This window comes from Haliotis cracherodii, unplaced genomic scaffold (assembly GCF_022045235.1).
Source record: "Haliotis cracherodii isolate W230 unplaced genomic scaffold, xgHalCrac1.p SCAF_10, whole genome shotgun sequence".
Lineage (NCBI taxonomy): Eukaryota > Metazoa > Mollusca > Gastropoda > Lepetellida > Haliotidae > Haliotis > Haliotis cracherodii.
Window position 1 is genome coordinate 41,570,256 of NW_027266265.1, and position 24,941 is coordinate 41,595,196.

Genomic DNA, 24,941 nt, shown 5'->3' on the forward strand with positions numbered 1-24,941 from the left:
AGATATAAGACTTAAATTGTAGATAACGGATACTTTTGTCAATGGATGACCACGGTAGTGCTAGAGGCGTCCATGGACAAACATTGACAAAAAGGATTGACCAACACTGGTCCGCCCTTCATCCTATCGAACACGCATTAGAGCTGAAAACGGGTTAATCTTGCAGGTCAGCGTAATACCATCTAATTTAACCCAAATAACGCAAGCTCTTCGCGGTGCCGGGAATGGTCTTGTAACGATTCGCAGACATATGGCTGCACCGTCATACTTTTTGTCATGACGCTGCTATAATATCTCACTATCGCCGATATGGCCTGTGTATATCAGAAGGACACGGTGTAGGGTATGAATATTTTTTGTTTTAATATACTAAAATGCCAGGCAAAGAAAGTATACACATAAAAATTGGATTCGACAACAAAGTTACAAGGCTGAAAACAGTCGCCGAAACACAACAAACGTAAGGCCCAAAACACAACTATGATACCCGTATCAAATACATCACCATCAAATAACCATTTCTTGTCTGTTTCATTTCAGCTACCTTTAAACATGGGTGTAACGTTCTTTGGCTCGACAGTTTATTGTCGGAGGAATATACAAGAATTTTGTGGCAATTATACCAAAGTTAACTGAATATTTTTACGTTTGTTCTGTATAGTCATTCCCTTTGATAGTTGCCCCCTTGCGGGTTCCGAAGCAGAATAGATTTATGATATTTCCTGATCGTTGAAAGAGGCGGGGTCAATGGTATGGGTCGTTGTTCATGGAAGCAGACCCTGGTTTTCTTGTCCAGACCGCTGTGATAGAGCTGGAAACTACTTTCAGCGGCATCAAATAACATTCATCCATTCACGCTTGATAACGGGGTTAACAAGGTAATGTAGAAGAAAATGACGATTGCGGGTGGTACACAAAGACAATAGAAATTGCAAATCGACCCTAAGCATCATCAGGGTAGTAGAAGAAGTAACTTCTAGGTCACTGCTATTTTACAAAATTATTTTATTTGTTTGTTTGTTGTTTAACACCATACTCAGCAATATTCCAGCTATATGACGGTTGCCTGTCAATAATCGAGTCTAGAACAGCCAATCCAGTGATTGATATCATGAGCATCGATCCATGCAATTGGGATGTGATGATATGCATCAACCAAGTCACAGAGCCTAACCACCCGATCCCGTTTGTCGCCTCTTACAACAAGCATAGTTGACTTTAAGGGCAAGCATGAGTTGCTGAATTTCTATTCTTTATAGTTTCTATATTGTTTCCCTCCCTGACTGAGACAGGTGGCTCGTGGTCATTAAGACGCAAATGATGCTCAAATACTCTTCAAAGTTTCATGTGTCTTGTTCCTATGTAATGGCCACAAGAATAAAGTCTATATTTTACATGCAATGCAATATTTAATGTTCCTGTCCTGTGTAATAAAATATTTTCAGAGACTGTATGTTAGACTAGGATTGCCACCGTGCCTCGTTTGTTTGTTTGTCTGACCACCCGATCCCGTTAGTCGACTCTAACGACAAGCATAGTCGCCTTCTATTACAAGCATGGGTTCCTGAAGACCTATTCTAACCGGGATCTTCACGGGTAGCAGCCGTGCATGTAATCCGTGCAAACAATGTGTTGTGAGTTATGTTCTCCGGTCGAATGTCTGAGGTTCAAGCTGACAGATAAGTCCTTACTGTCAAAGAATGATGTGTTAAGGTTTAAATTGTATGATATTATTTCTAAGTTATAGCTTGGAAATTCAGGGACAGAATTTGTCCCCAGCAACCCATGCTTGTCGTAAGAGGAGACATAATGGATCGGGTGGTCAGGTTCGGTGGCTTGGATGATCGACAGAGCCCGGACAGCGTTGAACGGTCCTCATGATATCAATAACTGAGTTTTCTGTCCCAGACTTGATTATATACAGGCCGCGTCCGATAGCTGGAATATTGCTGAGTGCAGCGTTTAACAACAAATAAACAAACCAAATCACTGACCGATTATTCTCGCTTTGTGGACCCAAAAGCTAGAAGTTGAGGTGAGGTGAAATGGGGTTTAACGTCGCGTCCAAGATTATTGATTAATTATATAGCGACGTGCATGCACGTGTATGTGTGTGTGGCTGCTTGTACTAGTCCGGACTGATGCCGATTTATATCGTAGCAAACTGAGATATTATGCCGCAGTTTAACATGAATACCCCACTCAGACACAGTATACTGACTCCGTGCCGACCAGTCCTTGCTTTAGCCCCTTCATGACGAGCGCCAGACAGGGTTACAACAAGTACCATCTTTTAACGTCTTTTGGTATGACGCAGCTGGGGATCGAACCCCGGACCTTCCGCTCTCCGGGCGGACACTCTACCAGTAGACCACGGAGGAGGTCGACCTGTCATGTGAACCTTCACACGATAAGGACCGGATTGGTTGAGCGCCATTTCTCGGAATGTATGATATTAGCCAAGAGTGAGTCTTGTTTTACACCGCTTTTAGTAATATTCAAACAATATTACGGCGGAGGACGCCAAGAATGGGGCTTACACATTGTACCCATGTTGGAAAATTAACCCGAATCTCCTATGTGAGTGAGTGAGTTAAAAACATTATTTCAGCCATATAGCAGCTTATCTCCGATGTGACGTGTCAGCGTTTTAACCATGAGGCTACCCAACCGCTTCTTGTATAACCGTAAACTAACTCTCAATCACACTGTTGTACATTTTATCAGGATACACTCAATTTTATTGCAAATTATTTTTTCACTGCTTTCACGCAAATATATAGAGCCATTTTTGATTGAAATATAAAAAAAAAGATTGTCAGTAATTTTAAGTCCAAACCTAAAACATACGGGAATCAAACAAACTTGATGACATTCTGAAAAATACGATCCAGACACAGCAAAGTAATCAAATTCATTAAAGGGAACTAAAGGCTTAAACAAACTGCCACGGGCCGTGCCCCACGCAGATAGCTGCCAATCGCCTTCCACTATAAGAGTGATAGGGTGAGACAACTATGGCGCGGGGTGAAGCAATTATTTGGCGGCAAACACTACATCAAGCCTGCCTTTCAACTTCCACCAACTTGTAGGACCCCTTTGCCGCCAAATATTCACTGCATCGGTTTGAATCGATTAAATGGGTCCGACTCGCCATCGGGACATCTCGGCGAAAATCTGGCACTGGAGCAGAAAGTCCCCTCTTGAAAAGACTAGATTACGCCACTTCAGCTTGGGTCCAGCTCCTTCGCCCCATAACACTTTCTATGGATAGGAAATTGAAAACTAATGCAAATGCCAATCGCCCGCTTCCCTAGCTAATTACTTTATAAGAGGATCAATCGAGAACTTGTGGTTGTATGAAAATAACGGTAATGAAATGTCAGCTGTTTGCGATGGTCCCTTCATTGTGTTACGACCCAAACACCGAAGATTTCCGAATTATTCCGATTCAGAACCGACATATTCCGAACTTCCCCGATTCCTATCTCGGTTGGATGTTTGTTGAACTTGAATAACATATTGATAATTCATTATCACCCCTGGTGCGCATGTTGCGTAATGGCTGTCGGTAATGGAAGGGAGGTAACTAGTGCGAGGCCAAACGCTGTATTACCCACACTGCATGTCGTCTGCATAATGGTCTTGGGCTCCGTACAATGGAATTGCATTACCTTAAACGTTTGGACATGAGCGAAGGGCAAAATCAATAGACAGTTGCCGGACTCGCCTGTGTGCTAAACAGGCAGTAGTAGATGAGAATCAAATTTTCTTAATTTGATATAAACAGCGAGAGGTTCGAGCGAGCACTGCTTCGGCCAGCTCTTTAACAAGGCTGAACGAGCTCCAAGCCGCGGGATTCTAGCATCAGAAGCGTGGCTCCCGCTATCATCTCGCTGTATATTTGAGGTAAGTTCGTATTTTCGCTCTGCTTTTGTTTTGTGGGCCGCTGTAACACGAGCGTGGCGCGTGTGGGCTGTGATTACTTGCATCCTGCCTGCTCCGGACAACTCGCCCATATGGGGATCCTCGTCGTTGTCAGATAATTATCCTTGTATAGCATCATCCAAGCCTGTATCACTTGATTCCTATTTGTTATCGCTCCGGTTGCACCGTGCCGATAAACTGTCACTCAAAATAACATCGAACCAAAATTTGACCATTATTGTTTATGGCGAAATAACGTTATCGAATATACTGTTTTGGTTACCGTGCCAACAATCTCCCCAAACAACATGTTTCTAATTGGAAGCATGGAATAAAATACTCATTGGCAGGTCGTTCTCATACGCGCCATTCCTCGTTAAGTTCTAACAATGCAAACATCCACTGTTTGATTTGATAATACAGTCTCTCTGTCCTCGAAGGCACCGATTCTTCCGCAATGACCAATACTAGACGCAGAGGCTACAAACCCTTGCCCAACATGCAGTGGTCAACTGTGTCCCCTGTGGCCAATTGGCCCCAATCCACCAGAAGCAGTAGCAGAGTGATGTTTTTTTGTATCTCGGGACTCAAATGTCGGAGCATAATGTGCTGTAGCAGATGTTGAAATAACGATTTTTGAAACATTGGAACTGGGTCGCAGCTTGGCCTTTGCTCCGGTATTCAGGTCACAGCAAGCAAACGTTATTCCAAGCCACTCCATGTAATTGTACCCCCTTCAAGGGAGGCTTCACATTTTAGGGAATTACATCAATTTAGTTGTACATTATCACCAAGAGACAGGGCCTTGTTTATTCAGCATGTGCGTGAAAGGGCAAAATATCAATTATTCAATGAAAGACGGAACCGGGAGATGATGATGTCACGAAGAGACCATTGCTCAGATTTGTTGTTTAGCTTTTCCTCTTGGAGGCTGTGAGGCAATACACGTTGTTATCATGACTGAGCTCCTAAAAAGTTTGGGGTTTGTAAGACTTGGATGAGTTTTCTGTTTCCCCCATCTAACGAATGGTTGTTGTATTGTCTCGACTGAAAACAACGATGCTATTTTCAGCAGAATTGATAAGATCGTACTTGATGGCTGAGCGAGTTCGCGTTATATGTTTTCTTGTGAGCTGTGTTAGATCGGTATGTTACCGGTACATACTATATGGCCAGTCACTGACCAACTGACCCATTGTAGGACATTAGGACATTACCAAACGCAATAGCACTTAATGGGTTCAAAACCTGTAGACATGACGATTGCGTGAAGTAGTAACATTAGGTATTTCCTGTCGACGCTTCATAAAGAACACAACCAGTGTGGATTCCTTGTAAGTGAGTGAGTGAGTGAGTATTGTTTTACGCCGCTAATAGCAATATTCCAGCAATATAACGGCGGGGGACACCAGAAATGGGCTTCACACATTGTACCCATGTCTGGAATCGAACCCGGGTGTTCGGCATGACAAGCGAACGCTTTAACCACTAGGCTACCCGACAGCCCCTTGGATTCCTTGTAAACAGGGCCCTGTAGCCATGATCATTTGATATTCTTGGGGTAAGGAGGGTGTGTGTGTATATTTTCTATTTATATTATTTATATATATTTATTTAAAAAATTAAAAAGACCAATTACGTTATTATGTTATTTTTGTGGCATTTTATTTCCATCAATATGAAGTATAGTTATATTTTTCAAGAATTTTCGGGGACTATATTGTTTTCTTTAAGAGCTAGAAATTCATGTGTCACGATCTGTTACTAAATTGATTGTGTGTTGCAATTGCTTGTGTTATCAACTTCTGGTTTGCCTGACCAAGACTCGAATATTAAGAAAGACGTCCTTAACATTGCTTTACGTTTTTATATTCTAAAATCCAGAAAATTTCTGGATATAACTACCGATACCCAAATATTTAAACTTGAATAAGTGGGGGAATTGGTTTTAACATTGCTTGACATGACTGAAATACTGTTCAGAAAGGTGTTGAACCCAACTTACTCACTCACTCACTCACTCCATAACCATAAACGGCTCTTGCATCCGTCAACTCGAGATATCATCCACATGTTATGTTATGGACTTGGCACATGTAAGTATTGCCACTACAGTATAATTTCGTCACTTTTCATACCTCGATGGTAGTGGGTAGCCTAGTGGTTAAAGCGTTTGCTCGTCAAACCGAAGACCCGGGTTCAAGTCGCCACATGGGTACAATGTGTGAAGCCCATGTCTAGTGTCCCCTACTAGATATTCCTGGAATAGTGCTAAAAGAGGCGTAAAACCATATTCACTCGGTCGCTTATCTCGAGCTCAGATTAACTTGATTGTTTTTCCATTGTTCTGAGTTTATAGTTCTAACATATTTGTATATGACTGTTTTATATCAGTTTGATCAGGGACATTTTTATGGCATGTTGAAGTAATCCAATATTCATGCAATTGCTGGTCTCCGATATTGGCCAGCACAATCTGGATATGAAAGCACCATTCTTTTCTTTACATTTCAAATTCTGTTTCTCTTGTTCAGACAAAGGTTACATTGAAATGTCAGTCCGGAGTCTCTTCATCGATTTCATCTTAAATCATACACTGCAGTTTGTCTAAAGTCTGCAACTGATCCATGGTCTGGGCTTATGAGATTTAAACTAAGGCCCCTATTGAGTATAATCATCTCCGGCTGTTTGCCGTGGCTTTAGTTTCTCAGGTCAACATATCATCAAAAACAAACCAAATGTTTAAACCATACACCGCTTTAATACACAAACAGTGAAATCATAATGATGAGAATAGAAGCATGATGATGATGATAATACTAACAAAGATATTTATTCTTTTCGTAGACAACTCTCCATTACAGATGGACAAACTCAACCTGACGCAGCAGCATGACCGTAGTCAGTGTATCAGTTCATTTTCAGCTCCCTAACGAGTATCAACCAAATACCATGACTGGGTGTACTTCCTGTAGTCCTTACCCATTTCGCGAACACCTGGTGTCATCACTGATTTTTTATTCATATAAGGGCGGCGGGGTAGCCTAGGGGTTAAAGCATTCGCTCGTCACGCCGAAGACCGGGGCTCGATTCCCGACATGGGTACAATGTGTGAAGCCCATTTCTGGTGGCCCCCGCCATGATATTGCTGGAATACTGCTAAAAGCGGCGTTAAACTTACCACTATTCATATAATTTTCACCGCTATTTTTACTTTTGCGCCCACTAGAATCTATTTCGGAAGATGATCGAGACGGGACATTTTCTGGCGTGGACATTTTACATTCACATCTGCATTCACATCTGCATTCACATCGCCAGCCAATCCTAACATGTATCGCTGACTATTTGATGACGAGAAACGCATCAAGAACGAAGCGAAAGCACAGGCAAGCAAACCTACACACATACACTGCCGGGCAAAGTAAAGTACACCCTTGAAAATACCTGCTTAACTCTGCTCATTACTGTGTGCTCTGAATTGCGACCCCCGTGTTCCTCGAGACGTCATGTGTACGTTACTTGTCAATACTCATATGATGCATGTCGTATCGTCTATAACAACCGTATCAAATACATCACCATCGAATAGCCATTTCTTCTTTGTTTTCTGTTCAGCCATTATCAAACATGAATGTATACTTTATCTTGCCCGGTAGTTGTGTTCATATTGATAAAAATAACGCTTTGCCAAGCAGAACTGAACACAATCGATCTGCATCGCTTGCTAATGCACCATATTGACAGTACGGTTGCAATGATGAACATACACGATATCAATCTGTTAAAGCCCGCCATATGTTGCATGGCATTAGAGTGGTGGTGTTTCCTTGGCGGGTCGGTTGGAGGGGGTGGGGGGTGGGGGGGTGGGGGACGGGGGGTTTACACAGGTGGTGACACTTCCGATTAAACCCAGCTTTCGATACATTTGAAACGCAAGTGTATACCTTTTGACTACAACCGCTAAAGCCAGCCACCCTAAATGCAAGTTTGTAGAGATGGTTTCAAATGAACAGTCGTGTTAACTGTCACTTTGAATTTGAATTTCATAAATTGGAACATGGGTTTATCTCCCTCGGTTAACGTGTTATGGATTGGGTTCTATGGTACATACACACGTTGGCGCACTGTTAGGGCTTTAGAAAATGGAATGTTAAAATAATACATCTAAAGAATCAAGATACAAGTTTCACAGATTCATTGTACGCGATAACACGATACATTTCTCTCCAGTGATAACCATTGTAACACTCATTTCATGGGATGCAGCTTCCTAGGCGCGACTATATCTATAATCTAAATCGGTTCGATGAAATGAAATGCAGACATTCCACGGTCTAGGACTAGGATGCCCGATTACCCGTTTGTTTGTTTGTTTGTTTGTTTGTTGTTTAACACCGCACTCAGCAATATTCCATCTATATGGCGGCGGTCTGTAAATAGTTGACAAACGGCGACTAACGGGATCGGGTGGTCAGTCTCGCTGACTTGGTTGATATAAGTCATCATAAGAACTCAGCAATATTCCAGCTGTATGACGGCGGTCTGTAAATAATCGAGTCTGGACCAGACAATCCAGTTATTGACATCATGGGCATCGATCCAAACAATTAGGATAAGTTGACATGCATCAACCACTGCAGCAAGCCTGATCACCCGTTCCCGCCTCCTACGACAAGCAAAGTCGCCTTTTACGGCAAGCATGGAGACCCATTCAAAATTGTCCTTCCTCTGAGACTTAGAAAGTTTAATGTGCCCCTGTGCCTTTCTAAGCCATCTACAAAACCTGGTAAGATTCTCAAAAACTAATAATGAGTGTATGATACTCATAGAAACCTTGTAAATAGGATGACACCAGGTGTTCCCCAGCTGAGATGACACCCGGTGTTCAGGAAGATGTCCTCTTCACCACTGGCACATGTCGATGTAAATGAAGAGGACCGCCTCCGTGGTCTAGTGGTAGAGCGTCCGGGGTTCGATTCCCGGCCGCGTCATACCAAAAGACGTTAAAAGATGGTACTTGTTGTTACCCTGTCTGGCGCTCGGCCTTAAGGGGATAAAACAAGGACTGGTCGGCTCGGAGCCAGTATACTGTGTCTGAGTGGAGTATTCATGATTAACTACGGTATGGTATCTCAGTGAGCTAGCACTATAAATCGGCATCAGTCCGGACTAGTATAAGCAGCCACACAAACACACACACGTACATGCACGTCGCTATATGAGTACATTAATCTTGGACGCGACGTTAAACCCCATTTCACCCGTAAATAAAGACAAAGCACTTTTACACACCGATGGCGCGGAGCCATGTTGGTGTTGATTCTAGCCCCTCCGCCACTTCCGGTACTCCTCTGCCATGGCTACACCGTATATCCATCTCAGTTACTGTAAGCTGCGGGGCTTTACTGGAAGTTAGGGCAACATTCACTGAGAGCCGTGTCACATAGTCATATCCGGGTCGCCTTCAGTCCAATGTTATACTTCATTGAGAAGAGCAACGTCCTTGTAACTATACAAATCCATGCTGAGGGCGTGTTAGGTTAATCGTTGAGCCCCGTTAGGTTAAACATCATCGACGATGAAAAGACTTCTTTCAGTGCATGATTCCTATTCCCCTCGCACACAATATACATTGCATTGTGACTGAGTTGTGTGGGGGCGGTCGGGTAGCTTAGTGGTTAAAGCGTTCGCTCGTCGCGCCGAAAACCCGGGTTCGAATCCCGACATGGGTTCAATATGTGAAGCCCATTTCTGGTGTCCCCCGTCGTGATATTGCTGGAATATTGCTAAAAGCGGCGTAAAACCATAGTCACTCACTCACACACTGAGTTGTGTGTATTATGACGACTTGCATGTACATCTCAATCTTCTATCAATACGTCTATGTATTAAATATATACCGTCAAAGACAGAGAATAACCAGTCACGATTATCCGCCCGCCGAAAGGATTCCATTGGGAAAATAGCGGATAAAGGATCACTTGGAATCAGTGATGACACAGGTGATCGCATAGCAATTCCAAAGACGTACGAATCTGCAATAAAACAACGTTAGCATCGAATAACAAAAGTATTCTTTGCATTTACAGGGATACGTCGTTAACTCGATTTAACGTGTAATTCGATTTTATGCCATGGTCTAGGCTGAATTGTGTTTCACGTTTCGAGACAAGTATAATACCGATATATATATATACTATACTATATCGGTACTATACTTGTCTCGAAAGGTGAAACCTATCTTGACTCAGAGAACTTCGTGTACTGTATATTATTGAGACCTCCCCTTCCTCTCCCACATGCAACCACATGTATCATCTGTATGAGATTTTTACATAAAACCCACAACAAATAGCCTTTTACCATTAATGCCTGTCAGCGTGGAGCACAGCATCTATAGATGATCTGACGTAGTTAACCCGGGTAACCTCTTCCCCTATTGAGTATAAATGAGAGATGTCGTTACGAAATGGAACATCTAAAATCACTTATCGTTTGATTAACTGATAAACCGCCAAACCATCTCATTCCTTGCATCACCGAAACCCGCATCAACCAGCATATTGAAAACATCCAACCGAGTACCTCATCAACCAAATCTGTCCACGCCTAAATACTACCAAGACCAGGAGCTCAGTATGCATTACGCCACAGCGAAACACAGGTCAAGAAGCTCCTATAGTTGTTTTGCGATAATGTTAGTTAATGTAGCTAATTAACTATAGTCGGTCTTACGTTGTGGAAAGGAAATTAAACCAACGATGCAAGGACCCCCTTCATAGAATTCTTCGATCTAGAATTGCGTGGCATGGCGAATTTTGGAAACAAACCGCCGCATCTCAAAAATCGCCCATGCAGCTTTGGATGGCATTAAAAGATGACCTGCCAGGTATTCCTTGGTAGTAAGATTAATTAAACCCGACCACCACAATGCTGAAATGTGTGCTCGGCCAGGGCGATGGCGTGATGTATATCGATGTGTTCACGTTTTTTCTTTACAAATCAATAAAGCTTTATCCCAGTGTAATACGACCAACTGCAAGGCCACCTGAGCAAGTGCATACAGTGCGTGTTTCATTGCATCGAATTGTGCAAATGGAGACCATTTGTAATAACGGGTTTTACGTTTCAGTGGCGTCTCAGTTGATTAAAACCTTTGTGGGTTGAGCTTGATGTTGTTGGGGCCATTATTACATATGTGCACTGCACGCAGGGTGATTTTGTGGAGGGAGTGTTAGGTAACAATTTCGATATGTTATATTATTTTGTTATGGTAGCAAGGGTGTCTCTTGTATGGTGGTTGTTAAACGATAAGCATCTAACATGTAATAGGACAATATGTATGTATGTATGTATGTATGTATGGATGGATGGATGGATGGATGTGTGTGTGTGTGCATGTGTGTATGTATGTATGGATGGATGTGTGTGTGTGTGTGTGTGTATGTATGGATGTGTGTGCATGTATGTATGGATGTGTGTGTGTGTGTGTATGGATGGATGTGTGTGTGTGCATGTATGTATGTATGGATGTGTGTTTGTGTGTGTGTGTGTATGTATGGATGTGTGTGTGCATGTATGTATGGATGTGTGTGTGTGTGTGTATGGATGGATGTGTGTGTGTGCATGTATGTATGTATGGATGTGTGTTTGTGTGTGTGTGTGTGTGTATGTATGGATGTGTGTGTGCATGTATGTATGGATGTGTGCGTGTGTGTGTGTATGGATGGATGGATGGATGTGTGTGTGTGCATGTATGTATGTATGTATGGATGGATGGATGGATGTGTGTGTATGGATGTGTGTGTGTGTGTGTGTGTGTGTGTATGTGTGCATGTATGTATGTATGTAGGGATGGATGTGTGTGTGTGTATGTATGTATGGATGTGTGTGTATGTGTGCATGTATGTATGTATGTAGGGATGGATGTGTGTGTGTGTATGTATGTATGTATGGATGTGTGTGTATGTGTGCATGTATGTATGTATGTAGGTAGGGATGGATGGATGGATAAACCCATGTACATTAGTCTTCGGCAACCCATGCTTGTTGTAAGAGGCGACTAACGGGATCGGGAGCTCAGACTCGCTGACTTGGTCGACGCATGTCATCGTGTCCCAATTGTGTGGATCGATGCTTATGATGTCAATCACTGGATTGTCTGGACCAGATTCTATTATTTACAGACCGCCGTCATATAGCTGGAATATTTTTGAGTGCGGCGTTAAACAACAAAGAAATAGAAATAAACACTTCCTCACTGGAATGTGTTCGCAAGGGCATAAAAATAAATGGAATGTTTAGGGATATCTTAAAAAACAACAGCACCGCCGTCATACAGCTGGAATCATTGATAACCATGTGGAGTATCTTAAAGGTCCTCGATTTTACAGTGCCTACATGTCTAAAATGATGCGAGAACCTGTAGCCAGTCTATACTAAAGGCAACATTATAGAGGCATAATAATCTTTGCAGGTTACAATCCATTGAAACCCGTCCAACCTACTTTAAAAGTATTTTCCAGCATATTCAATAAAATAGTTGTGTAACCTTTGATCCTAATTACTCCTGATGAGGAGGTGTTGGGGTTGTCAATAGTCCGATATTACACAATCAAGCCCTGCCGGCGTATATTGTCGCCCAGTTCCCATCTCGATAATGACATTCTACGATTTGATATCTTCTGTGAAGTCACCCATCAACTCTGCTGCAGCGTGTTTCTGAATAATGTAATAGAGGCGTAGGTTTTCTGTGAGTCGAGATTACCATTTTCCTGGCAGCGTTCTATGGCCTGGGTGTAAACGTGGTCATGCTATTGCTGACGCAGTCGGGAGTCTGTCCGATGCATTATTAACGACCCAGCTGACTTGCTGCAAGCGCATATGCAATTTGCCTTCTTACCTGATGCCGTTTTTCTCCATATTTTGAATTAATGGCACTTTGTCAGAGTAGAAGAAACCCAGCCCCGTACAGCGAACTGCCTGTTAACCAACATCCAATGGGCCTTAAAAAAGTTGGTTTAGATTTTGGTCTGACAAGTCATTTTATCATTAAGCTACTTTGCAGGTCAAAGTGTTTTATTCTTAGTTTAAACATAATTTCTTACTTCTCAAGGTCCCGTTTGGCAAAGACAGTTTAGCGCTGAGATGGTCGTGTCTATGTTGAAGTTTAGCAATTACGACTGTAGTAGAGGTTTGGTGGTCTTTTGGTACGGTGCCAAAATGTTTGAGAATTGATGATCAGACGACCATTGCGATTGTCTGGGAAGCGTTGATGGTTTATGTCAAAATGTGAAATTGTTCTACAACTAGCATAAATATTATTAATGGCAAATATTGCAACAATCAATAACAGCAAAAACTTTTTTCACCAGTTGTATCTCATGCGAAAAGAATGATTAATGCATTATTTTCTCAATAATCTGAAAAAGATTATCCATAATTGCAACTTGGAACAGTTGTAACCACTTTAAAACATCATTTCGAATCGTTGCAAAACTCTGAATGATTCTTCCTCCAAAGATTTACGTTTGAAGCTGAATGGAGGATAGTGATGTTAATCCTCGTTTATAGCGATATGACCGTATCTCGTTCTCTCTGACATTTCAGCCAAGAGAACTATACTTAATCAGAATTGTACACTCGTAAATCTGTTCTTTTCTGTCCGCAATGTTAGATTGGCTCTGTCCAAACCAGACACTCCCGTCCCAAGGGAGCTCGTGCTTGTGGCCCGTGTCTGTTAATACTGAAGTGGTCAGCACCGGAAGTGCCCAATATAATGGCCGTGTTTCCCCCATAGGCGATAACCAGGGCACGGATGGAGCAAGGAAGAGTCAATCTCTCTCATATCACCAACGTTCCTTTCGTTACCCTGTCAATGGCGCAGACGTGACAATAGGGCGATGTTCCGCCATTTGCCGACAACCGCCAACTTCCGCTATTGAGACGAACGTGATTTTCCTTGAGCGAAGCAGACGGCCAAACTGACACAGACCTCGGATGCTATCTAAGAGAATAACTGTACCTATCTGGACAGAATTGGCTCCACAGAGGGCGATCTTCTTGTGTACTGAAAGAGTCGACTTCTTAAAGTGGTTTGCACAATGATCGTTCAGTCTACGTGAGGCATCCGAGTATTATGCCAAACAACGTTTATTTCGAATCATTTCAAGGCATCAATATTTACAAGCAGATGTGAATCGCAACACATTGGGATGTGTTATTGAATTTCTGGAATAAACATTATTGTACCGGGTCATGTTGTTTGCACTGCACGTGCACGAGTAGTGTTACTGGCGGATCAGAGTTGAGTCCCCTAGCCATGTCAGGATACGCTATCATGAGAACGAAAGCCATGTTGCTAAGTTTATTATCTTTTCTTTGTCAGTACACAATGGTACCGTGTTTTTACCCTTTTCGCGGACATATGTTGTCATCACTGATTTTCAGTTATCCATTCATGTCATTTTATCATGACTTTGCCTTTCCGTGCTATGGGATATTTTCGGCAGCTAATCGAAACTGGTTATTCTCTGGCATCAAAAGTTGAATATGGCCGAGGTAGTTACCCCAATTTAGACGCTCCTCCCTCATTAATGTGACACACTGAGATAAACTTTTGCCTCAAATACTCTCCGACCAATTATTAACCCCAAGTCACTCACTCACTCAAGACAATTAAACCGTTAGTTTTCCGAGAAATAAGACGATACTAAAGACAGACTTCTCTTTTCGTTTTGCATGAATGAAATCGATATTTTCCACTTTATAAATACGTTAGAGAATTAAAGGGGTTCTTTGAGTGAGTGTTATGTGTTCCTAATGTACATTACATACGTTGTTGAAAACACCTGAAATGTTATACTTGACTTGCATGAGACTAAATATGTACATGAGCTTCCAAACAGTATATACCTTTTTAAAACTGGAAATATTTTATAGATATTCGAAGACCACCTTAAAGTAAGGGCCGTTTCAATGGAAGAACGCATGACGCTATATCTTCAAATGAGTTACCAGTCATTATTTATCTTTTCAAAACTTTTCAAAAGTATTTTATGGATACTCAAAGACCCCCTTTAAAAAAACGACAAGACGACGATGCAAGGATTCAATTCCTTTGAAATGTTCACCGAGGACTCGGATAACCAACCCTATTAGTACCAGAGGTTATGCTGATATTTGAATACCCAGATTATCTGCACTTCTTGAACGCGGCTTTTCCCAATGCCCCTGTTTAATATAATTACGAAAAGTAATTAACTGTAATTAACTCATCAATATCAATTCCATGTCCGCCGTGGCGGGGGCACAGCGTCACGTAATTTCTCATTCACAGATACTATCTTCTAATACAGGAAATGAGACCCAGCCTATCCTGCCCTCCCGGATATGACTTTTATGTAATAATTAAAATCGGTATTTATACAGGGTTATATCATACACTCGCTGGTATGCTGGAAATCGTGATACAATGTATCGCGGTACTTTGTTTAGGATACGTACCACGATTAAGATTTCGGGTAAATAATAATAATAAACAATCCCTTGTTCATGCCAAATGGTATGGCCAAAAAGCTGAATATTTGTGTTTTCTGTTTTCTGACCTACCCTAAAACCTGTTTTTTTCTCCTTTTTTGGTCGAGTTGCACAATAAGTTATGTCACCACCCTGGTGTTTTAATGCCACCAGCGTCAATGTGTAGCGCTTCAGTACACATAAAACCAGTCACTGGCTCATTTGAAAGCATGATTTCACTGACAAGTAAAAGAACAACAGAAGAAAAGTAAAATTTACGCAAAAACGACCTACCTACCATGTTTTTGGATTCCCTGAAATATACTACTCAAAATTAGTCGATCATGTTACTATAGTTTGTCATGGCGTGATAGATTAACTACAATAATATGAAAGAATTGGTTGGTTCTTGACTGCTTTTAGGTGGTATAAGAAATAATTAGCAGAGCGGATTGAATAATAGATATAATTTTCAAAAGGCCTAATGGTGATCAGTGCCGGTGTCTGTATCTGTTGTGCAGAATATTCAAACCATTTTGGAAATGATAAGGCTCGATACAGAATCAAGCCCCTTAAATTGTCCAAACATCTTTGACCTGAGTACCGAGATGAATCGTTTCAGCGGAGTGCAGGCACTTCATTTGCTGTACTGAGTGATGTCCCCTAGTCCTTCGAGGATCCGCTGGTCATGGGTTCGAATCCCAATTTCGCCCATACTGTGATCCTTAGTCTGGATCATCTTTGTCATGCAGCAACTGTAAACGTCTTACATCTTCATCACATCAGGTTCCCCCGCCTCTTCACAAGCTATGATTGGCCGCTTCCATGGATCCAAAAATACGCTATTTGTTTGTTTGTTCGTTTGTTGTTTAACGCCGCACTCAACAATATTCCAGCTATATGGCGGTCTGTAAATAATCGAATCCGAACCGACAACCCAGTAATTGACATCATGAGCATCGATCCACACAATTGGGATACGATGACATGCATCAACCAAGTCAGCGAGCCTAACCACCCGATCCCGTTAGTCGCCACTTACGACAAGCATAGTCGCCTTTTACAGCAAAAAAATACGTTAAAAGAAGGTACTTGTTGTACCCTGTCTGGCACTCGGCACTACGGGGATAAAATAACTGTGGGGTATCCATGTTAACCTCTGGTATGATATCTCAGTGGGCTGGCACTATGGAATCGGCATTAGTTCGGACTAGTACAAGCACACACACACATACGCACGCACGGGTATGCACGCCGCTGCATGGTGCAACAATCTTGAACGCCACTTTAAAACCTGGTTCACCTCACCCCACTTACATGCTCAAAATCAGCGTTATATTCAGTTCCTCTTTAAGACACCAAATGGGAACTGAAACTAGACACTACACATGGTTCATGTCTCAAAGTTTAAACGATTCCTTCCCAACATGGAGATGCAACAGATTCGAGTCTAGTCAGTGTGCATATAAACCCGGAGAAATTCTTCATCTTTAAATACCGTGCTGGAGTGTCATGGGGTTTGTTCGTCTCATGTGACGGTAAATTCCTGTAAACATCACAGTAGATTACACGTGCCATATTTAAAACAGAATGCGACGTATGTGCATGCACTTGGCATGGAAACGACTCGCGTGTGCTATTTCTATATATCAAGTGCAATTTATCAACAGCAAAAATGACACATGAAAGCTTTGTGGCGATCTCCTGTTCTGATCCATATATATTCCTTCTTGATACTGTCGTTTAATTGTCATGACTGCCTGTTGTTTTGAGAGGGGGGGGGGGGGGGGGTGCATTGGCAGCGGTATTGGGGTGAGTACGATTTATGCTTGAAACTAAGGGTCGACTGAAGGAAAGAGTGACTGTAGTATTGTTGTTTATCACACATGACGCAAGTGCCACTATTTTCTATGTTAAATAGAGGAGCTTCGACAATTGTAGTCTGAGATGCATTCGTCACTACACGCCATTTTCTGTACAGCTGAATAGAGCTTAATAGAGTTTCTTCTATGAGTGATGTTGTATGGTATACCGAAAGGGCAAATGCTGACAAACTGTTTACGCATTTTTCAGTATTCAGTATTCCAATAAAGGGGATTCAATTTCAGGACCTGATCATAGGGATTCAGCTAAATGATAATTTATTACGTCTATGATCTGCGTCAGTTCGTGCTTTCCTCACACATTAAGGTGAGACTCACTCACTCACCCACCCAAAACCCACTCACTCACTCACTACCCAAAACTCACTCACTCACTCACTTACGGAAGTGCCAAACTCCGACTCTAGAACATCCCAAAGCAACCATATCCCCCAAACATCATTCCGCATTCTAAAATCCTTAATACGCGCAATTACGTTTAATTATGACTTGGTACATGACGCTATCTATTCCGCTATATATTACTCATCCTTCGTGAACCATCACACCGACTTAGCCGTTCATTCCATCATTGTTGCGCCATCAATGGGGAAACCACAACGAGTGCACTTAATTGAGTTTTACCCGCACGTCATTATTAGATTACCGTTGTCAGGAACATGCCAAAACATGGAGGCCCATCAGCCTTTACCGAGCCTCCCCCACATCTTGCCTTTCAAGCCTCCTGTCAGACTCTCTCATGTACAAGGTAGAGGGTTAAGTCGTGTCAAGCACCGCAGTATAGGGGTTAAATGTAATCAATTTTAGCGTTATTAATTCGCTTTTTATTGCTGCTGAAACAGAGGTAAAAAATAGACAGTCAGAGTCTTCATTGTAACAAGCCTGGACGAGGCTGGGAATGAATTGGGGAGGATGCTAAGTGGCGTGATAATTGTGAGTGTTTTAGTGTAATTTACACAAATATGGGTTATATAGTTTGTTGCATCTCAATAGCAGACGGGTTGACCAGTATGAGATGCCCGTAAGTTGTAAAACAATTTTTTGTCATGTATGTATTTAATTCGAAATCCGAAAACATTTTGATCTAGCCTCTTTCCCAAACTCAGTCAATCCAGTTGGTTCGGAAACTCACTTTCTGGAATGTTTCTATGGGACTTGTATAGAGGATATTATATGAGTGTTCATGTCATACTATGTTTACGAAACGAGTGTCTAAATTCTGGTATTTCCCGAGTGAGAGCAGTGGAAATACTTGAATTTAGGCACGAGTGTCGTAAACATAGTACTGTATGACATGAACACGAATATAATGTTCTGTTTATTACCGAAGATGTCTACATACCGAGATGAATTTAAGTATTTACCTATAAGGACAGCAAGTCGCAACAGCAGCAGAACAACAATTTGTCGAATGATGTCAACAATCCTCAGTTACGACGTCATTTCTAGTGTGACGTCATTCCGACCTCACGTCACAATAAGATTCCAATGCCATCCGGATGACGGAAACAATACACTGTTGTCTCGTGACGTGATATTACCCTTGGACACATAGGATTTTTATGAACCCCGATATGTTTGCCCTCGTAGGTAATAAAGGGATGTAAGACATTTCTGCACAGTATGTAATCAGCTTGATAATGTAGCTCATTTTTTTATTGCATTGCCAAAAGTATGTTAATCAGCGTAAGGCAATGGTGGAGTCTCTAACAGTTCTCAATATTGACTTCTCATTGTCTGGTATTTTATGTTCCAGAAATATTGTTCACCATGATGTTCAGATTGTCATTCTCGCTTATATTAAAGCGTGTGGCAGTTTTGATACTTTTGATACTGGCAGTACTTAGCAAACCTTTATTATGGGCAAGGTGTAAATGGGCCTAGTTGCCCGAACACCTATAAAACATTTTACTAATCTACGTACGTACCATGATTCGTAAATGCATCGTACGGGTTAACGGGTTTAAATTGACACTGTTGTTCGATGAGTTCCATCATAAGACTGGGCTATAGTCAATCACCGCTCCAAGTTTTGTGTTGTCATGTTGACTGGTATTTCCACATAAAGAAAACTGTACGTAAGAGTCATTCAGAGCTCCAGATAATCTTTTGGTGTTGTGGGTATTTTACCCATGCATTTTAAAATCATTGGGTATCAGTAATTCTATCTGGGTATTCAAATTTCTGTTACCCACTAGTATTTACACATGTGGGTATTTAAGTTAAATATTTAAAAACACTATTCATCTAGTCCTTGCAAACTGGTGTCGTGTGGGTTCGAGAGCTTTATAGCACTCAAAAATACCACGATACTTCCACAAGAAAGTGTGATGGCAAATGATCATGATGTAACTGTCATCGTGGAGTTTGGCAAGGTTGACGGAATGCCCGTTTATAATTTCAAAATAAGCTGCTGATTTGCTAATCGAATACGCAGGGTTACTTCACAATATTTTGATGATACGCACAAGTTTTATTTTTGTAGCGTAATGTAATGTTCGTTGCGTATTTGATACGCTTGAATTTTATTTACTGCGTATTTCTGCATTTCTGATGCGTGTTTTACACAGATACGCAGCTTATCTGGAGCTCTGAATTCATACTCACGAATATCAATAGTACATAGATCGCCCAATCCCAACCCCACCCCTACCCCTACCTGACTCTCATCCCCACCCCTCCGTGGAGGCAGATAGTCTCTGGTGACGGTGTTCAGTAAAATAGCTATCACGTACACCATTAATAGAGCGTCACTCTTCAGTCAGTGGACACAGACTGTCACGAAGTCGGCGATGACCCCCTCGTTAAATGTTACGTCCGTGTGTCTGGTATTTGTGTTAATATTACAGACGTCACCGCGCGACATTCACATCTCAGTTGTAGCCGTGACGGCGTCAGGTACAGCTGACAATGAGGAACGTCAACCTCGGCGACATTTAAAATATATGGAATACCGTATGGAACATTTCCGTGTTTGAAAGGTCTCAGACTGTATTTATTGATAACCCTCAGACGTAAAATTATACGGGATGAAATTTGATCGTATATAGTATCCTATATGAAAACTAATTGGCTTTTGACAACGGGGATGAGCGTCATAAGTACAGCAGGTTTGTTTCCCTCAGAAAATCTTATAGAATCTGTTCGCCACTGAATAGCATCATAAAAACTTTTTCCCCGGGCAAAGGAAATTTGTATTTCGGCGACTGTCTTAGCCTCGTAACATTTTGATAAAGTTTGTTATGTTTTGTCAAATCCAATTTGCAGTATATACTTTCTTTTGCCCGGTACTTTATATATGTCTCAAGGCAGATTACTGCGGTTATAACGAACACGCTTATAACGAACTGACGGATATAACGAATTTACTTTTTTGGTCCCGACTATTTGCTGTAGTTATGCTGCATATATGCTTATAACGGACTACGGTTAAAGCGAACTAAAATTAGTAGTCCCGTTGAGTTCGTTATAACCATACTTTACTGTACATAATACATTTTTACGTAGTACGTATGCATGATACATATTTTCGATGTTTAGGCTGAGTTGTGTTAGGCCAAGGGTGTAGGATTGGTTACCCCCAACTTAATCCTTAGTTCTTGGATCCCTGAAAGAAATTATTTTATAGATACGGTCGAATATCGCCACTCCTCTTGTATATCGCCACCTAGTACTGGTAACTCGCTATATATTCGTTGGTTGAAGGTAGCCTAGAGGTTAAAGCGTTCGCTCATCTCGCCGAAGATCCGGGATCGAGTCCCCACATGAGTACAATGAGTGAAGCCTATTTCTGTTGTCCCCTGCTGTGACATTGGTGGAATATAAAACACACTTCAACACACCCATTCGCTCTGTATATTAATCAAATAAGAAACACGAAGAATGTAATTTGATATACCTCAGCAAGTAGCCTCCCTTCTATACAGATTCAACCACATGTAACATATGCAATTGGAACAAAAACGGAAAATTGTATCATCCTTTCTGATTTCCCTTATATAATGTCATCTTGTCACTAGATGGCTGAAATGATGCCGACACCACGTTAAATCTTAACTCACTCACTATATAAATTCAACGATCGCTGCAAAAAATGCAAACACGAGACTGTGATTATGGCCCTCACAGTTTACCATACCGAAATCGAACGCCTGTCAAACCAGGCATCAAGAAGGACATCTCTATGATATAGCCATTACCTAAATGTGCAGCTCGTTTAGATGGGTACGTGTGTAGATGCGAGGTCAAGAAGAAGATGAATCTCACTTGCTAATGGAACATGCCACTGCTTGGCACAATAAAGCATTAATACTTCCTTGTTTAAACAAGGTGGCGGTGGTCGGTAGGTGAGATGGTTCTGGTCGCTTCATCTCGTGTCTGTGTTGATGGATATGCTTTAGCGATGCTATCAACGAAGACTATACTCAGATGATAAGAAAGCGTGGTCTTGTGCATTTATTGATGAACTGAAAGTAGCACTTAGTAATAATGATAATGCGGGCTATATGGTTCGATAGACTGATACGGGTTCTGTGGCTTGATAGACTGATACGGGCTATGTGGCTTGATAGACTGATACCGGCAATGTGGCTTGATAGACTGATACGGCCTACTCACTCACTCACTCACTCACTTATAGATTGATACAGCATCCATCTGTACGTACACAAAAACGATTTCCAAATCAGATCGGGGTAGCTTCGTGTTGTGATACAATCTGGCGTTTCCGACTAGTTATATCTATAAAACATTCATAGAGCTAATGAGGCAGCGAAATAAAAACACATTATATGTTTTTTTAAATTATCTTTGTTAGAAGCATTTTTTACATTATCTAAAGTGTATCTGAGCTAGCAGTAGCAACAGTAGCATTGGTTCCGGTCGCAGTAACAGTAGCAGTGTTTGATATGGGTTTCGGGACCCGTGAAGATCAGGGTTAGAATAGGTCTTCAGCAAACCATGCTTGCCATAAAAGGCGACTATGCTTGTCGTAAGGGGCGATTAACGGGATCAAGTGGTCAGGCTCACTGACTTAGGTGATGCATGGCATCGTATCCCAATTGCATGGATCGATGCTCATGATGTCAATCACTGGACTGTCTGGTCAAGGCTCGATAATATACAGACCGCCGTCACATGGCTGGAAAATTGCTGAGTGCGGCGTTAAACAACAAGCAAACAAACATGGGTCCCGGTCACAGTGACAGTAGCAGTGTTTTACATGGGTTGTATTGAGTGCAGACAAATGCAACAGTCGTAGTGTCAGAATCCAAGTAGACGTCGCTGACTTCATGTTGTTTTACATTGCTGATTTATTGTGAACTCCCTGACATTGGTACACGTAGACTCTTATACAGACCTTGAAAATCAAACATCTGAACTTCCCCAGCAAGTCTGCTGTGCTTTGGCAAGTCTAGATTTTATCAGTTTATAACGAGATTCTCTGGGCTCCTTTCTTTTATATGTTAACATATGCTAAATGTAAAGTGTTGTTACAGAACACGGAGGTGGTGATGTTTGTTTATCATATGTTGATAGTGTCACCGATGTGATACACTTATCCGATAAACTTGGTGTTACGATCTGAAAAATATAGCAAATTAACTTTTTAAAGGCTCCAAACATCTATATACTCTATTAAGTTTTGGAAGCAAGAAATAGAGAGAAGTTCTCATAGAACTCCAGCCAAATCTCGACGGGACGTACCAAGCAGGTCAAGATCTGTAAATTTATTCAGTGGACATAATTATTGCCCCACATGGGTATATAGTTTGAAGACCATTTCCTGTGTCCCCATTCGTGATATTGCTGGAATTTTGCTAAAAGCGGCGTAAAACCATACTCACTCACTGACTCATATTTATTGCTCCTTACTTATACAATGATGTGTCCAACTCTAAATAGCCCGGAAGAAGGGGTTTCCTGACTAATGAGCTTTCACTGTTGTGTATTTACAGAGAAATAATTTGTTTACCTATTGCTTATTTTTATGTGTCAATTTTCTCCCAAATAATGCAATAAGTGTCACGTGATACTCATTTTGTCAAATCATTCGCTGTCAGCCCGACACTTCATCAGTTTCAATTGCAATTCAGACAATTGACTGAATCACACGCATCGTACTCTGCAGGCTGGCTTTATACCTCACAAAGACAGCCTTGCTCTGGAGGAGGTACACTCATGGCTACACCATTAAATAATCTGGTAGAGAGCTCAATCTGAAGCCGTGTCGCCTACTTAAGCGCATTATCGCTGAAGACGACACGTCGCTTTTAACGACGACACTATTACGACGATGTTTACGACATCCAAGTCAGGTTTAGTTAATTCAACAAGTAACGACAAGCCCCCCGGTGGGTACAGGCCGCGTCAAACCGCTGGTTTCTCTTGCTTGAAGAACGATCAATGAACACCCTGACTCGGGGAAGCACATTGCTTTGGTCATACAAATTGTCATCAATAAGTGAACGGTGTTTCTGAAGCTCGCGTTGTTTTCTAGCGGTGGACCTCTCTAGGAATCGAAGTCCGTTTTTATATAGTTCTTGATTTTTAGTTTTCTCGGCCATCTTGAACGAAGCTTTGAGTGGGTGGGTGAAAAGGGGCATTATTCAGCTTTGGTTGATTTGTTGATGGAATAGTGTAGCGGAGTCGGGGGAATAACGATGAGATGTCGGAAAACAAAGCTTGAATAATTGTTTGTTATGACAACAACGTAGAAAAATACACGGATCAATGGTTTCAGAGTTATCTCCCTTGCCAATATGTATTCCTACTCGTCATGTTACCAAACAAAAACACGAACCGAATAGAATGAGTCTTCCGCCACGGGAACATCTGAAATCCTGTTCTGCTCGGGTGTATGTCGCAAACCACTTAACAACATTATGTTACATCGTGAGTTTGTTGTGTTTTCACGGAGATCACACACCAACATGGCCTCTGGTTGTCAGTATCAGTCCAAACAGAGCTATCGGTGTGAACGCCGCGTTTTTGGACAGAAGACATTGGTGCAGGCCTGCTGAACAATTGTACGGAAGCCTGTAAGGGCCATTTGTTTTTTCTGGGGGGTTTCAAGTTGAAATTTCAAGATACATACTAAGTTGAAATTTCGACTTTAATGATCTTAAAATTTCAAGATAATAAGATTATAACTTGAAATTTAAACTTAGTATCTTGACATTTCAACTTATTATCTTGATGCTTGATGTTAGTATCTTGAAATTTCACCTTAGTATCTTAAGATTTCAACTTTAACAAATTGCCCTAAAAGGCTTCCGTACAATTGTCAGTTCGTGATGTTTCTTTAATTTGTTTGGCAGGGGCTAATGATGTTTTAACGAGTGACGGTTGTGTGTGTTCGATCCTTCTCTCCTACACTAAAACATGAGAATTTATGATAGCTGGAGACTGACAATATCTGACGCGTGTCAAATACCGGGTTTCTTCTAAGGCAATCTTCAAATCTCAGAGATAGTTTCTTGGAGGCAAGTGTTCAGTGTGTGTCCGATGGTAATCGACTCAACTAATGTTGCTGGAATTAGCTTTGAAGCATTCTCCTTTTTACATTTGAAAGTATGCACAGTACAGTTTTGTTAATTGTTATATTTCAAC

At 41.5% G+C, this 24,941-nt stretch overlaps 1 protein-coding gene across 2 annotated transcripts in view; it reads left to right on the top strand.

Moving 5' to 3' along the window:
- The first annotated feature begins 3,623 nt into the window (after window positions 1–3,623).
- The window catches only part of LOC139454392 (uncharacterized), a 195,254-nt gene continuing 173,936 nt past the window's right edge, over window positions 3,624–24,941 (top strand). For both annotated transcript variants that reach the window (XM_071236057.1, XM_071236063.1), the window contains exon 1: window positions 3,624–3,909. The gene's annotated coding sequence lies outside the window, so the exon portion shown is untranslated. The remainder of the gene's footprint in view (window positions 3,910–24,941) is intronic.